Raw genomic sequence first — 12,794 nt, 5'->3', positions numbered from 1 at the left:
TGACATTATGGAAAATAATGATCTTTATCACAATATGCTAATTTTTTGAGAAGGACCTGTACTATAAGATTTCACATCCTTTCTTGTTCATCCTGTATCAAAACTAAAAACTCTTATTGTTTTCAGTCTGTAAAGACATCTAGTAACGGGTCCTTTGATGCAACCCTGCTTTGAGCTTAGTAAAAATCTTTAATTTCTTAAAATTTAACTCTCACCAGAAATAATCCTACTGTGATACAGAATCTCTTTTGCAAAGGAGTCCTGGCCATGACAGCAGACTGCCCTAACATTTAGGGCAGTGGTGTCCAAATATCTCACCATTTAGGCCAAAATTGTCATTTTAAAATTACTCGTAATTAACAAAATTGGGAAGTTTTATCAATATAATAAATGCAAAACTAATTTTATTGGATGTTTTATTACAATAAAATGAGTTGTCTTTACATAAGTAGGCCATTACTTATGTAAAGAGAAACCCAAGAAACACCAACCACTTGGCTCTGCTTCTTGGAGGTTCTGATTCAAACCCCTATAAAACTGATTCTGCTGTTTTTTGTCATGACTTACATCATTCCACCCCACCATTATCAAACTACATGCCTTCTGCAACATAAACCCTTAACGGTACGAAACAGCTCAGTTGCGGTTCTTGCTTGTTAATTCTCACATATCCAGTGTCTGGGGATAACAGCTCTTGTGACTTGTCATTGATATCAGTGTTTTAATTACAGCCACGCTATAAAGTTATAATAAATAGTATGTGGCATTGTTGTTGTCACTAATTCAATTCTGGTTCAAATTTTAATTAACTCATCAGTGGCATAAATGTCATGTTCATTTTGAGCTTCAACAGCTGCATTTGTACTATTTTATTGCCAAGTTTGAATATATTGCAGATGTTCTTTAATCCACACACTGACTTGCACTGTACATGTGACAAAGTGCATGGACACCTTGGGGTTGTTGAGATTGAAAGGGAGAAAAACCTTTAGAGAGCTTTCTCATAAAGACGTTTTTATCTCACTCTTGATTGAAAGCATGGAAACGGCTCATGGAAATGAGGAGCGCCCCCTGATAGCAAATTAAAAGTATTTGACATGACCATTTGTTTAGTAGAGATGCACTGATCAGAGATCTGTGGCTGATTTCTATGTGTCTGGTGTTTTTGAGAATTTCTGACCAGTCGACTGATTTTAGCCAATTCTGATTTCTCTTTAAAGCTACAACGTAAAAGAATATAAAAACTCCTTTTCTAATTCGATGAAAAGTCCCCAAGCTGGGTACAAATTGACATCCAACTGCAGACAGTTATTTTTTGTTTCTGAATAAAATGGGTATGAAACAATGAATTGCAAAGGTCCAGCATGGCAAAGGAAAGAAGTGATCAGCACCAGCCTGTCTAGCTGTCTGATGTAGTGCCATTAAAGAACTACTGACTTGCCTCAGTAATAAATAGTTTTCTTTTAAACAGAGCAAAATGTCAGCATTTGTGCTTCCTCTGTCTCAGTTTTTAAACACAGCTTTACTGATGCTGAAAATAGCTGGCCGAGACATCCTCAGTAACAACCTCCACATTGAGGAATGTTGTTAGTGCAACCTGGGAGACCTTAAGTATGGTATATCAGAAAAAAAGACTGCATTTTGATTTTCTCGTCAAGCTGAAAATCACACAATTTTGATCTCCGCTGCATATAAAAATCAGAAGAGCCAAAAAAGTCTGCCAGTATCTCAAGATTTTAGGGAGAGGTTGTGAATGAGTAAGGAACAGGATAATAGTTTTAAATAATTGAATTTCACCTTGTCTCGGGGCAACAAACATTGTAAGAGCTTTAGAAGCAACATTACCTGCTGACACCAAAGCTTTTATCCTTGAAGACAGCTAATTTTCATAGTAAGCCATTTCCTACATCCTAGTACTTGCTTTCTGCCTCTCAGGTCAGTCAGCAACTTTTATACATCCGGGAGACAATGGACTTACTTACTTTTATTGGAGTAGCATCTCATCTCTAAGTTAACGCAGGAACTATTGAGTCTAATATGCCTTCCCTTATGGCAAGCTCCCAATCCCTACTTAAAACTCTAACAGCTTGCAATTGTTTATAGTGAACTTGTTTGTCTCATATCTCCCAAGCAAATCTCTTCTGGGATTAAAAAAAAACAATTACAAGGAAATACAAGAGGTTTAATTTCTATTCACAGTCTTATTTTTAAGTTCAGGTCCTTTGCAGTATAAAAATATGTTTGATCCCTGCTTGCCACTTATCAAAAGTGCTTTTGAAATAATCTTTGCAGCCACTGTGCTGATCGTCATATGAGCATGTGGGTGTGCGCGTGGTTTGACCAGCGGACACAAGGGTTTCTCTTTCTCCCAAGCACACAAGTATGAACACAATACGCACGAACACTCTGAGCCAAGGATGTTTTCCTCAGAGATTAAATTGACTTAGAGGCTTAAAATGACAGTTAATGAGAAGACAGATGATCTGTAGGGAAGAGAGTGAAAAAGAACAAATCCCCTTCAGCCTTATCCGTCATGACAAAAAAGTGACTATCCAGGAGAAAAGCAGGAAATACATTGTTAGGAAGTGAGTACAATTACGTGGAGGCAGAGAAGGCAAGGTGGAGTGCAGAGCATTATCTATTAATGTCTCACATCTGTACAACAGCTCAGATGTTACTCCTTATCACTTTGAATGCTCGCTGTGCAAGCTTCAGCAAAAAAAGATCTTTAAGGGCTGCATTATATATGCCATTCTTTCAGTCTGCTGATTTAGTTTTAGAACTGGTCCATCTGCAGGTAGTCTTCTGCACTCCAGCAAAGTAGCCATTTCAGCAGCTAACGCCATGCACAATCAACCCAATTAGTAAAATGCATTTTTGGGGTTAGATGGTACCAGGTTGGACATTCCTCAGAGACTTTACTCCAAATTGACATGATAGCACCAATCTGTTGCTGTAGGTTTCTTGCCTGCACATCGATGAAATACATTTCCTGTTCCACCACATCCAAATGGTGCTCTATTGGATGGAGATCTGGTGACTGTGGAGCCCCTTGAAGTAACAATGAGCTTATTGTCATGTTCAAGAAACCAGACTGAGATAGTTTTAGCTGTGTGACTTGATGCATTATCCTGATGGAAGTAGCCATCAGAAGATGAGTACATGGGGCCCATAAACGGATGGAAATGGTGATTAATAATGCTCAGGTGGGTTGTGACATTTAAACATTCACTTGGTACCAAGTGACCCACAACCACCCATCTGTTATTCTCCCATATTGATAAACCTGTGTGAGTTGTAGCCTCAGTTTTCTGTTCTCAGCTGAAAGGAGTTGTAGGTATGGTCATCTACTGCTGTAGCAGATAAGTTTCAAGGTCTAACGTGTTGAAATGTTCCTATTCTATCATGTCAAATCACCTTTGACATGAACAAAGCATTTTTTCACTGGTTATTTTCTCTTTTCCGAACCCTTTTCTGTAAACCCAAGAGGTGGTGAAACTCCCAGCAGATAAGCAGTTTTTGTTGTACACAGACCAGCTCATCTGGCACCAACAACCACACCAAATTCAAAGACACGCCTCTTTCCTCTAGCTTAACCACATCTAGATGCTTAAATTAACTGAGTTGCTGCTATGTAATAGGTTAATAAGCCAGTTGTGTTAAAGAGCCATTAGATAGATACCTAATAAAGTGGCAGGTGAGTGTATGTTGACTTAAAATTAACAGTCTACCAAAGAGTGGTTGAGAAGGTGTCAAGGTGTAGCTCGTACAGACCGAAAAAGTGTTAATTTGTAGGTGCAAAGGATTTATATCACACACAAGAATTCAGGAAGACATTTATGCCACTAAAGTTAAGCATCTTGTGTGCTGAGAATATAATCCATCAAAATGAAAACGGCTATTCCTGCAGATACAGTTTGCAGAAAGACCCTTTAGCTGTACTTAGCTTGGAGCAGTCCCTCACATCACACCTTGTTTTTTTTTCCTCTGACAGCCCATACATATGAGCAAGTGACCTTCCAATTCCCAGCCCATTTCCCAAATCTAAACTGATGGAAACATATCCATCCAATTACCATGCCCGCCAGGTCAGGAGGAAACCATCAGCACACAAGTTAGACACATAAAAACACACACAATCCATACGTATTTGACCTATTATTTCAAACTTGCTGCCTACTGCCTAAAACTCACAAACACAAAGCTGCACATGGAGACAGAAATGTGGCTGCCCACAGTCATGACGCCAGATGATGATTGGGTGAACAAGACAAGTGCTGTCAGCTCCAATGTGAGTTGCTGACAAAACACAGAGCAGCCCAACGGATATGGAGGCCCCCCTTAAGCTCAGACGCAGACTGGCCGATGCATTTTGGGCGACCTAATGTGTCTGGCTCCTGCAATAAATGACACAACAGACAACAAACAGGAGTGGAAACAGGCCCAGTTCAGTTACTCTGCATGGTGGGATTTGACTACAGCAGCACAGTAGTTAGCTTGCATTGCACAGATGTTGGAAATGTGTTAAAATGTTAATAAAATGTATTATTTGTCACATATTTATTTGATGTGCAGTGCTTTGGAAGGGTATTTGTACCTCAAGAACTTTCTCTATTTTTTCACATTAGAACCACAAACTTCTATGCATTTTGTTGGGATTTTAATTAATACACCAACACAGTTGTGCATAATTGTGAAGTTGAAGGAAATGGATGCATGATTTAAAAAAACTAAAAAATAAACAAATACAAATCATTAGACTGATTACATATGCAGCCTGCCTTACTCTCATATCCCTAAATAAAATCCAGCACAACCAGCTGCCTGTCAGTTGTCTCTAACATAATGAATCCAGTCTACAAGTGTGTAATGAAAACGCGCTGTAAATCAATCTGTTCTATGTAGGTCTCAGTGGTTTGTTAGAGAACATTAGTGAACAAACAGTGTCATGAGGACCAAGAAACACAGCAGACAGACCAGAAATAAAGTTGTGGAAAAGTCTAGACAGAGTTACTCATCCACTCTTTCCTTTATGGAAGAGCGGCAAGAAGAATGCCACTGTTGAAGAAAAGCCATAGGAAGTCCATATTTAAAGTTGGGGGACACAGCAAACGTGAGGAAGAACATGTAAGACAAACCAATAACTTTTTGTCCTACATGTAAAACACTGCACATTAATCTCAACAAACCAAACCATGGTGCAACATTATGCTGTGCTGCTCAGCTTCAGCATGGACAGGCAAGCTAGTTGTCTTTGGTGAAAAGATGGATGGAGAAGAATGCAGGGCAAACCTGGAAGAAAACCTGTTAGAGACTGCAAAAGACTTGAGGCCAGAGCAGAGGTTCACCTACCAGCTGGACAATGACCTTAAACATACAACCAAAGGTACAATGGAATGGTTTAGATGAAACCAAATTTATGTGTAAACATGCAGACCTAAATCCAATTGAGAATCAGTGGCAAGCCTTGTAAACAGAGGTCCACAGATGGGCTCCATTCAAATCTGACTGAACTTGAGCCTTTTTTTTTTTTTGCAAAGAACAGGCATAAATCTCAGTCTCTCGATATACAAAGCTGATTGGAGCACTTGAAGTTGTAGCTGCAGTGAAAGGTGGTTTAATTTTATTTGTGAACTATATGTCAAAAATCACGCTGCAACAGATCTTGTGTTAAAGTAACATCATGGGAAACTGCCATAGAAGCGAAGTGAAGTTGACATCTCCCTGGTATTATTAGGACACAAACAGGCTCCTTCTCATTACTTATTAAAAAGTAGAGTAGAGCATGACCAGGACCTAGAGGTGCTCTGGGTGTGTTGTGTGTACGGACACAATGCAATGATGGATTTGTCAACAAAGAGCTAGTCCACAACAAACAGAACTCCAGGGGAGAAACAATGGTTAAGGAACCAACAAAAAAACTCCTGCTTTGTCTGGTTTGTCTTCTACCTGATGAGATCAAACACAGTTACCAAGAACAGAGTAAAATTAATGGGTGGGACATTGTTCAGTACAGTGACAGGAAATGACACACAGACATGAGTCTACGTGCAGTTCAGAGAGGATGGAGGAGGCAGCCTGAGCATATTGAAGATGTTCAGCATCATAACTCCCTGTTCTGCTGCAGAGTGGAGATTCCGGACAGGAGTATGTAATGACCAGGGTTTTATCAGCTCATGTGGGAGTGCGCCATGTTGGAGCGGAATGCTCACATCACATCAAAACACACGCACAGAGATACCCCTCTACTCCCCCTGCTCTCTCTTCCCTCATCCAGCCTGCAACCAGTCCGCATCTTTCATCCGCGCCGTGACGGCAATACACGGCTGGCGCCACGGGGAAATTTACCATCAGACACCCAGAAAGGCTTCTCTTTCCTCGTACAAATGGATCGATACTACATGATGGATCATCAAACGCATTTGTGTAAACATGCCTTCCTGCTACACCTGTCTAGTCTTCTATGCGTCCAAGACATGCAGCAAAACACGCTATAATGTTACACCTAAATCCTCCTTAAATCTGCTTCTGATAGTGGTGTTATTCATCCTTGAAGGATGCAGCCTCTCTTGGGATAAACCTTCAATTAGTTCAGCGATGTCCACGCACAGAAGGCCACACACACATAGACCGCCAATGTTTTGTATTTTCAGCCTTCCATCCACCTTCCTCCGCTATGTCATCCCAGCCTGTCCCACGGATGCTGCCACACACACCATCGAAAACAGGTCACCCACGGGGGAAAAAGGTTGAAAAAAAAAACTAGCACTTACTCAGTTGCAGATCCCTTTTCCTTCCCGCTGCAGACGTCTTCCAAACTAGGGGTTTTTATTATTTATTTATTTTTTAAGAATACCCAAACACCCCCCTCTCTCCTCCTCCACCTTTATTTTTCTTGTTATCTCCGAGGTGACGCCGCTGGCAGCTCGCGCGCGCAGCCTGACGTTATAATGTGAACCCGACGGCTTCGTCTCGTGCAAAACAGGCGCGCGGTGGACTCGGGAATGTCATGGGCGATAGGGCGTCGTCTGGAGCAGGTTGTGGTTTAGCTTCAGCCGAGAGAGAGAGAGAGAGAGAGAGAGAGAGAGAGAGAGAGAGAGATAGAGAGAGAGAGAGAGAGAGGGGAGGCACAGTGCGAGTGGTACGTGAAGGGGAGCGCAGAGGGGGAAAGGATACGCCTCCCTGCCGTATGGAGATAAAGGGGACCTTAGCCGCGCACGTTGATTGAGATATGGTTCCTCCTCTCCTAACGAAGACTGTTGATGGCTTTCATTCAGCCCTTATCATATGACACAAGGATACAATGGTGTTTGCTTCAGGGCCGCTTCATACCATGCATCAAAACCTAGGGATCAAATCAAGTCATCCTTGCATGTGGAGAAGGCGCCATTCCTCCCTGTTTTCATGTCCCACCTCCCCATCTAGTGGCAGAAAGGCTCAGTGCCAAGACTCTTCATATAGGCACTCTTTCTGCCAAATAAATAACACAATGCTTCGTGTGTGAGGATTTTCCAGCTCAGGGCTGAGATTTTAAGTTGAACCCCTTCCAATCATGTTATTAGCTGTTTTTTCGCTGACGTCACATCACTGTGTCCTAAATATTACCAGCTGACTATAATTATTCTCACATCTGCACCCTGATGTTATCCAAAACATGTTGCGCCCGCATCAAACATACAGCAGGTGGCGGTAGAGATCCAAATAGTTATCATGGTCACACCAGGTTTCCTCATGCAAAGTGTCTCAGTCTGAGTTAGCCAGAAATTAGAAAGCTGGCTGTGAAACTTTAACCTCAATAGCAGAGAAAGTTTAAAGCACTGCAGGCTCCACTTGCCTCAGTGAAAAGGGTTGAAATGAATTTGATCTCAGTTTCATCAAATAACTTCTAGTATCAGACAAAGATGTCCTCAGTCAAGGCTGTGTCAAATGATAGTTTTCTTTAAGAAGAATAAACCTATAAAGAACCTTGGTAGTCCTATGTAGAAATATTATTTAGGACTCCAGTGAACCACGGTGAGACATCATCCAAAAATAGAGTGAAGATGGAACAGCCGTATACCTTCCTGGGACCAGCCAACCAAACTTGTCTTCAAGACCGCATCAACAACTCATCCAGGAGGTTAGAAAAGTACCCAGAACATCACTGCAAGCCTCACGATTCAACAATTACAAGAAGATTGGGCAAAAATACCAGCCATTGGAGAATTCCAGGGCAAAAACCACTACTATTAAAAGAAAACACAACACCTGTCAAATTCTTTCCAAAATATCTTTATAATCCCCAAGACTTTGGGGAAAATATTATGTGGGTTGATTAGACGAAACTGTGATGGACTGCTGACTTGTCCATGGTGTACCCCGCCTCTCTCTCAAAGACGGTGGAGATAGGCACCAGTTCAGTAGTCAATGGATGGATGAATGGATGGATTAGAAAAAAGTGGACGTTTTTGGAAAGTGTGTATTTTTTTACATGACACAAAAAGCTCATACAAGATTTTAGAAAAAGAACATCATACTAGCCATCAAATATGGTGAAGCGTGATGGTCTGGAGCTGTTTTGCTGCTTCAGGACATGGTCTGCTGTGTTTGATTGAACCATAAATGCTGCTTCCTCCCAGAAAATCCATATGGAGAATGTTGGCCATCAGTTTGTGACCTTAAGTTCAAGTGTACTTGGGTTATGCAGCAGAATAATGATCTGAATCCCTCAAGCAAGTCCACCTCTGGTTGAATTAAAACAATTCTGCAAAGAAGAATGGGCCAAATATCCTCCACAGTGATCTAAAAGTCTCATATCCAGTTATCCCAGATGCTTGGCAGCTGTTGGCCCCTTTGAATTCATAATTCATATATCCTGCAAATCTGTCAGACATGGTGAGGCAACTAGACCCACCATTCTGTTTGCCTTAGCAGTTACAAGATAGCTTAAAAACAAAAGATGAAATTAATGTATTATTATTATTATTATTATATTCTTTCCCAAATTTTCTTTTTGTGCTTTTTATTTGTTCTTCTGATTTTCATGTTTAACAATATTAAGACATTTATTTCACCTACAAATTCCCACCACCTCCATTTATCAAATGGACATGAAATAATTAATCGCAAACACCCAATCCACCCAACACCGACACCATTGTTTTCCCAGTTGTTTTTATTTTAATAAGTTTAAAAATATGACATCTGAAGTTCCGAAGGCATGTTAAAAACTCTTATTTTGAAGCCACATTTAATCTTTTAAAGCGTTGTTGAATAATTTCCTTTCGGAAACTCATTCAAAGTTTTCCTTTTGACTTTGAGGGCTTTTTAATCAGGGGCTTTATCATACATAAAAAGTTCTGTCATTTTTGATTTTAAGAAGAACATTTTTTTGTCACTGTCCTTTTTTGCCACTGTCCTTTGCCTGGTTCATCATGAATCTTTTGAGTGGTACTTTTCATAAATCATTAATCCTCACTTCTCTTTGAAGCTTCCTTGTGGTGCCTTTTGAGGTCTTTTTTATATTTTTCAAAACCTTTGCCACATTATGACTTTTTTAATTCTGTGTTATGACAGCATTTTCAGTGATTCTTTACTGTTAGATCTGAGGGAGGCCCTGCCACTTTAAGGGCTCTGCCAAGGTGAAAAGCAAAGTTTGTTCTCATCTACTTTTGCAGCTCAAGTTCTGTAAAGAACATCACTTTTCATGTTATGATATAGTTTCTCAGTTAGAATTAGGTCTGTACTTTGATTGGGCCATTCTAAAATATTAATATGGTTTGATCTGAATTACTCCGTTGTTGTATATTTATTGTCGTCTTTTTGAAAGGTGAACCATCACCTTTACAGCCGGAAACACGTTTTCCACCAGGATTTCTGTGTATTTAACTCAATCCATTTCCAATAAAGTCTGACCAGCTCCGTTGTCCATGCTGAAGAATAGCATCTCCACAGCTGACGCGGGTCAGTCTAATCAGAGCATCTCCTTCCTCATTTCCCTATTCCCTACATGTCTTCTGGCAAACTTTTAATGCGACTTCTTTCAACAAGCATGGCTTGTTATACTCCCACCTGAGCTGCAGATCTCTGTAGCTCCTCAGAAGGTATAGGCCTCTTAGCTGCTTCTCTGATTGATGCTCTCCTTACCTGGCCTGTTAGTTTAGGTGGATGGCCATACCTTGGTAGGTTGGCAATCGTGCCATATAAATATATGGCACGATTTGTTTACGTTCAGATGACTGAGGGAACAGTGCTCCGTTAGATGTTCATTTTGGGATATTGTTTCATAACCTAACACTGTTTTAAACTTCTCCATAACTTTGTCCCTGACCTGTCTGCTTAATTCCTTAGTCTTCATGATGCTGTTTGTTCACTAAAGTTCTCTACCAATCCTCTGAGACCTTCACAGAACAGTTGGAATAATGCTGAGATTAAATTACACACAGGTGGACTCTAATTATCAATTAGCTTCTAAAGGCATTTGTTGGAACTGAATTTTATCTAGGGATGTTAGAGTAAGGGGTTTTTGCAAAAATGCACACCACACTTTAATCTTAACCCACTTTAACCCTAACCCTCTTAGGTTCGAATTATATTATTGTCCTCCCAATTAATAATTTCTGAGTTTGTGTTTGTTTATCACATAAAATCGCAATAGATTATAGTGAAGTTTGTGTAGTTAGTCAAAACAAAAAAAGGGGTATGAATACTATGGCAACACGGAATATCAAATTGAAGATCAACCTCAACTATGAATTTCTGTTATATTTTAGGATAGATGTGAGCTTTAAAGAGGGATCAGATTGTTGTTTTTCCAGGAAACCTGGAAAAATGTGAAAGTAGGTGAGAGATAGCGAGGGAGAATACGAAGAATGAAATCATTGTGAAAGAGAAAAATATGAGCCTTACTCTCTGTTGCTCACTTCTCTCACATCCATCTTTCTCTCCCCTCAAGCAATTTAATGTGTGTGGAAATAACACAACTGCATGTGGGAGGAGGCTTTGAATGAGGCAGAGCCTTCTGATAATGTGCATGTGCATGTCTCTCTTGACATCATGATAAACACTGATGACAGATGAAGGTCACCATGTTTAGGTGCTAAAAATTCCCCCCAAAATGTTTTTTTTGTTTTGTTTCTTCTTAATAGAAACAAGGATGCAGCTATTTCTCTCGAAATTTGAAAACAATAATAGGCTATGTTTGTCTGCAATCGGATACCAAAAGCAGTCCTGCAAATGTTGTTACGCATAAATCTAGACAAACAAGCTTGTGTGTTCATGCAGCCAACGCTTTGCGGTGTGTGTTTACATCATGTGATGGTGTGTTTGTGACTTGGAGCCCTGGAGGCCAGCTCAGCACTTGGTTTCTTATCTCCCTCTCAGAACCTTGGTCCTGAATAAACATCTCCGGCATAAATATTTCCCGAACTGAAAACAACTGAGTGGAATTTGGAGAAGGCGGTGGAAAATCCACAGTTGAGGATGGGGGTTGGGTTTGTTGAGTAAGTGAATGGATAAGAAATACTGAAATTCTGAGGGAGGTGGCTAAAAGGCAGATTGAGGCTCCTGGGTGGGTGGTGGTATTCATCCTCCATGCACTTGGCCAAACATTTTCGAATCATTCATTTATTTTAGGTTCTATCTTTTTGTCTTTTTGCTTTTCATTTCTGTATCTCCATAACTCCATCCCTGTCCCTTTTGTAAATGCCAGTCATGCCTCTGTGGGCTACTGTAGATTGTTTTGAATTCTCCTGCGCTCTTGTGCCAGTGTATGTGGGTGTTTGTAGGAGCTGGAGCCTTTTTTTTCTTCCATTGCTCTGGCATTTAATGATCTATTTGATACAGTGCAAGACTGCGAAAACATTCCTAACCCCAAGATTTTTCCTAATTTTACCACATTACATCCACAAACGTCAATGTTTTTTTTATTGTAACAGTCCAATGCAAAGCAGCACATTATTTTGAAGCGAAAGGAAAGCAATGTATGTCAATACTTTGTATGACCATCTTTTTACCTTAATAAGAGCTAAAAGTCTATTGGAGTATGTGTCTTGGAGCTTTGTGCATGTAGAGATCGAAGGTGCCATCAGAGCATCAGTGCCACAGTTTCTCAATTAGATTTATGTCTACATGTTTACTGGGACACTCACAAATAATATATTCTTTGGTCTAAACCAGTGGTTGCCACACATTTTTCCACACAGGCTAAAAGTGTCAAGTTTAAAGTACTCACATTCCTCAAAAATCCAAATTTTACAAAATAAAAAATGCAAAAATGAATTTACTGTAAAATGTTTAGTTTTACTGCTCAATAATAAACTGAACACACAATAGACTATTAAAAAAAAGTAGCCTGAAATTTTGTTGTAAATGTATTAAAAGGGACTCACACAATTTTCTTCTTAACTGAAAGGCATAGAGTTTCCTAAATTGTTGGGTCATATGTTGAAAAACATGAGTCTATTCTAAAGGGCAGGAATGGGATATGGATCACTCTTTCTTTCCAGTTACCTGCCAACTTTAATAAATGAATGCACTAATGTCTGCTTTTGGGGAAAAATCCCTGGATGTTTTTGCTCTGATTTACCTTTTGTAGCCTCTAACATTTTTTCTTCCCTGCATTTACTTCCATCGTTCTTCAGCTTAGACCAACTACCCCGTCTCTGCTAAAGAAAAGCAAACCCCACACCATGATGCTGCCACCACCACGAATTACAGTGTGTTTTTCAGGTGATGTGTACTGTTGGGCTTCTTGGCTGCTTCTCTGATTGTTGTTCTCCTCTCCCAGCCTGTTGGTCGAGGTAAATGTTCAAGTT

At 40.1% G+C, this 12,794-nt stretch overlaps 1 protein-coding gene across 1 annotated transcript in view; it reads right to left on the bottom strand.

Moving 5' to 3' along the window:
* palm1b (paralemmin 1b) overlaps positions 1-7,068 on the bottom strand; it is a 39,227-nt gene extending 32,159 nt beyond the window's left edge. The window contains exon 1 of the mRNA XM_047392992.1: positions 6,774-7,068. The gene's annotated coding sequence lies outside the window, so the exon portion shown is untranslated. The remainder of the gene's footprint in view (positions 1-6,773) is intronic.
* Between the last annotated feature and the right edge of the window lie 5,726 nt (positions 7,069-12,794).

This window comes from Girardinichthys multiradiatus, chromosome 19 (assembly GCF_021462225.1).
Source record: "Girardinichthys multiradiatus isolate DD_20200921_A chromosome 19, DD_fGirMul_XY1, whole genome shotgun sequence".
Taxonomy (NCBI): Eukaryota; Metazoa; Chordata; class Actinopteri; order Cyprinodontiformes; family Goodeidae; genus Girardinichthys; species Girardinichthys multiradiatus.
Note: the sequence above shows the minus strand (reverse complement) of the source record. Positions and strands in the feature narration are given on the sequence as shown.